The sequence below is a fragment of the Chelonoidis abingdonii genome, chromosome 25, assembly GCF_003597395.2.
Source record: "Chelonoidis abingdonii isolate Lonesome George chromosome 25, CheloAbing_2.0, whole genome shotgun sequence".
NCBI classification, from domain to species: Eukaryota; Metazoa; Chordata; order Testudines; family Testudinidae; genus Chelonoidis; species Chelonoidis abingdonii.
Window position 1 is genome coordinate 11,606,625 of NC_133793.1, and position 4,934 is coordinate 11,611,558.

Here is a 4,934-nt window from a genome sequence, read left to right on the forward strand (position 1 = left end):
AGACAATCCTCGTGCTGCAGTGAGGATTTTTTTTTTTTTTTTTATTGGTAGCTGTGATTCAAAGATATCTAGGAAGGTTTTTTTTGTGGCTGGTGTATTTTATTTACGATTCTGCACGTTTGTTGCTTTGCTTAGCGATCCGGCCCATCAGCAATCTATTTTGTTCTGTGTGATTCTAGATTTACATAAAGCTTATGTAATGTGAGAGTTTGCCATACTGATGCTGAGCAGGGATTCATAGATTGCACGGACCAGAAAGGACCATTCCCAAAACATCTTGTGGTTCTGACTTCGTCAACACAGCCACAGGATTGCCCGGAATTAGATTCCAGTTTGTTTTTTCCTAAAATCTGATCCATGTTCAATCATTTCTTTGATTTACAAAATTGCCATAGTGATGGAGAACACTAGCAATTAGGTCCCATGCTTGCTCCTATACTTGCTACTGGCTTTGAAACTTTGCCAACATCTAAAGGTGGGATATTCTCTAGGCCATCAGCATGGACTAGTGGCAAGTATTGTGTTGTGTTCTGGTGACAGGTGCCATTCAAAGAAGATGCTGAACACCAGTTATGCAAGACTCGGTTGCTTGCCTTCGAAGGGCTTACGGTCGACCACAGAAGGGGCTGACTAAAGAAGCGACTGGGGACGCAGCTGAGTCCATCAAGAAGCTCTGAGTGGCTCAAAGCCATGAATTGACCCAAGTCTTCCTAAGTCCAGTCATTGTGCCCATTATGGCTTCCTAGTGCAGTAGCTATCTCCAACAGTGGCCGCCCCAGCTGTCCGGGGAAGATTAACGATATTTCGGCAGCTTGCAATTAACCACCTACCACGAGAAAGATCCTCCAAGCTAATGACCAGTTGGAATTCAATTTCTGCCTTGAAGCGGAGGATTTAGACTCCCTTTCTAAAACTTTTGGGAGTCTTTTTTAATCCTTGCCGCAACAACTCCGCATTTAGTCTCCCTCATCCTATGTGAGGGGCCCATGTGTTTTTGGTTCCAGGACAGTATCTTTTGTCATGGATTCATCGCTAACTGTGCTGTGTGCGCCAAAAATCTTAATATTTTCCCCTCCAAAGAAGTCAGGTTGAGAACGGGCAGTTGTACCAGGATAGGATACCACACTTCCTTTCTGGCTGATGTGGACCAGCAAGTCAGGAGTCCCAAGGTCCGATTATGTCCCATTGTCGCTTGTTGTACCACTCGCGGCCATTAATACCACATAGATCGATAGCTGTGTAAGGATGGTGGGCTTAGCTCTACACATTTTCTAGGAAGAATGGTCATTGTAGGGGACTCGGTAAGACTGTGTTCACGGCCTAGTAGAGGTGTCTCCGCTTTCTCGGCGGCCTTGTGAAAGGCCCTGCTTGCTAAGTGGCCGGTTCTTGAGGACACAGCCTGCCAGTTATAACTTGCTTTTAACTGGTTGAAACCTGTTGTTATGGCCTTAAGGCCAAAGGGTGGACTAGCCTTGTGGGAAGTCCCTTTGCATATGTATGAGTTGCTTTTTGTATTGTATGTATATTATAGGCTGTATGGCCTCCCGGTTCCACCTTTGGACTCCGTCCCAGGCCGAGCTGAGCTTCGGTGCTGGGTTCCCCGCCTAAGTGACAGCAACGCCCAGGGCCCCCGTTGCGGATGTGTCACTTTACCTTCATTAAAGCCAAATAACTCACTGTGTGTGTGGGCCTCGTCCTTGCAGAGCACTTAGGCACGTAACATTCATGTATCGAGTCATCAGCACCACCTACCATGCTGGGTCTTGCCGGTCCCGAAGGGGTCCCAGCCATGTACTGAGTAGGCTCAGCCCTGCTTACCTTGCCCAAGGTGCGATGGCTGCAGGAAGAACCACATGGGAAAAGAGCCCCACTAAAGCAAAGCCGGTGTGACTCTGGGGAAGCTCCTGCTGACAGACTCTATCCGATCGCTGGAGCCAGCGAGCTGCTGAAATGGCCTTGAGCCAATGTCATGTCTGTACCGCAAAGCCCTGCAGGGATTGGCTGGTGAGCCAGGGACTGTGGAACTGCAGTGGAGAACCCAGCTGGATTCACAAAGTGCATTACCCTGGCTCAGAACTAAGGGCCCCGATGGAGCTCATTGTGCTAGGCGCTGTATGTACACAAGACACTGTCCCTGTCATAAAGAGCTTTAAGGCAGAGGGCGTGTCTAGACAAACAGTGGATGCTTGGCAAGCCAGGTTGTAAATCTACCTCATGTTAGCCTGCCACGCACTGACTGGCTGCATGGACGCTGCTGCTGCACATTAAAAGCTCCCTTGGGCACGGATTCCATTTGAAATGGCAGTAGCTCCAGGCACGCTAGGCACTTCGGAGCAGGGTCCATACGGACGCTTAGCGCACTGGAGATTTACAACTGGGCTTGTCACGCATTACCTGTTCATCTAGACAGCCCTGGAAAGGCAAGACAAGGAGAATAAGTTGCATTATGCCCTGTTTTGCAGGTGCTGAGAATCAAATCCTGATCACTTGAGTTTTACTCCACAGCCTCAGCCGCCTGACGCAGCATTTCTCTAGCTGACCCAGTTTTCGTTATACATGGTTGTAAGCATCTTGCCTTCCTATGTGCATCTCACCGCTGATGGGCATCTCACCTGATGTACTAGGGATATCACTGAGCCCCCCTGTTTCACTCTGTCCTGCTGAACCAGGCCCTCGAGCTGCGTCCAGCACACACAGCAAGGCCCACACTTAGCCGCAGAATGACACAGACACTGTATGGGAAGGCTTTAGTTCAGGAATGGCCCAGCACTCAAGTGCACACCCCCTCTGGAGTGTAAACCCAAAACTGTACTGTCTTGCTCGGCACAGCTACAGCTTAAGCACATGAAATTCACTCCCTCCCTCACCGTGGAGGAAGAAATGCGCAGCTTTTTGCCCCCCGGTTATGAATTCCACAAACTGGTTTTTAGAGAAAACCAAAACAAGTTTATTAGCTACAGAAGATATGATCTCAAGGGACTGTCAGGGATAACAAACTGAGCAAAGCAGATTACCCAGCAAATAAAACAAAAATGCAATATAAGCTTAGATACTAAAGAAACTGGTTACAAGCAGTAATTTCTCACTCTAAATGTTGTTTTAAGCAACTTGTAGAGGTTCTTGAAGCCAAGCAAGAGCAGCTTAAAACGCCAGGTATTTCTTTCCCAGGCCAGGCACCTTTTCCAGCCTGGGTTCAGTCCTTCTCCCCTCCTCACTGTTTCTTAAATGTTCACAGCAGCCACCCTGGGCAGGGATTCAGTGAACAAAGAACCCTGATTATCTCACTTCTCTGCCTTAAATAGGTTTTACATATGACAGGGACCTTTTGTTTTCCAGTGTGGTTCCCCCCCATGAAAAATAACAGTATTCTATCATGGAGTCCTGTACTAGGTAACATGACCACATGACCCTGCAGTGTCAAATCAGCCATGAGTTAAAGGCGGTTCGTAGCATCCCAGAAAGGAGGCAGATTAGCCTCTTCAAAGACCTATTCTACTTCACTAATGGTCAGTTGACTTGTTCCCAGCTAGCCAGCCAAACTGATGGCATTTGGTCTGGTGGGCGTTCCCCAGGTACAAATACTTTTGTAGTACAGATGCATAGTCCACGTTCCTAACTTTAGATACGAAAATGATAAATGCATACAAATAGGAGAATCGTATTCAGTAAATCACAACCTTTCCAGTGATCTCACATGACCAATCTTGCATAAAACACATCTTAGTTGTGTCATATTCCTATCATAAGCAGATCTCTAAGAAGAATATGAGGTGTAGTGTCCCAACCACCCCTTCCTGATTCATGCCTCAGCAGATTGAAAAGGAGCCATGCTTTTGCTGAAATGCATGGTGAAATTAAAGAATATCTTTCCCCTCGCCCAAAGAATTCAGTGCATTTATTAAGGCTCATTCTCTAATTATACCAGCTTCCCTCAGGCATAGAGATAGAGCACAAGTGGCAACAGTTGTAAGAGGCTTGTCTCATGAGAGATGTTAGGGTCAACACTGCTCAGACTGGCTTTGTGCCTTCTCACCTTCTGCCAATGAGATAACGCTTCTTATTTTAAAATTTGGAGCTACTAGGAGATGCCAGGCTGACAGCCCTGAAGACCAAATGCCTCTGATTATCCACAGGCCAGGAGGCAGCAGGGGGCAAGCTTTCCCCACATGGCCCTGCCTCAACACTGATCCCCTTGAAAGGGCTCTCTCCAGAACCAGTCAAACCAGCGTTTCTCTGCTGAGACGTTTCCAAGAGGAGAAGCAGCTAACAACAGTTACGATGGAGCTTTTGTTCCACAAGGCAAAGGCTTTCCAGCACTACAGGCCTAGGGAGGATTAGATCCAGCAACCCCGGTGTGAGGTGCCTTCATAGTATATCATGGTTGGAAGGAACCTCAGGAGGTCAGTTACTCCAACCCCCTCTCAAAGCAGGACCAATCCCCAACTAAATCATCCCAACCAGGGCTTGTCAAGCCTGATCCTAAAAACCTCTAAAGACCTAGTTAAGTAACCCATTCCAGTGCTTCACCACCCTCCTAGTGAAAAAGTTTTTCTGAATATCCAGTCTAAACCTCCTTCATTGCAACTTGAGACCATTACTCCTTGTTCTGTCATCTGCTACCACTGAGAACAGTCTAGATCCATCCTCTTTGGAATCCCCTTTCAGGTAGTTGAAAGCAGCTATCAAATCCCCCCTCTTTCTTCTCTTCTGCAGACTAGACAATCCCAGTTGCCTCAGCCTCTCCTCATAAGTCATGTGCTCCAGCCCCCTAATCATTTTTGTTGCCCTCCACTGGACTCTTTCCAATTTTTCCACATCCTTCTTGTAGTGTGGGGCCCAAAACTGGACATAGTACTCTAGATGAGGCATGTTCGACGTTGTGTAGTGGAGATCACGCAGTTCCGACGCGATGTCTCTGTCTCTACGGAGAGAGA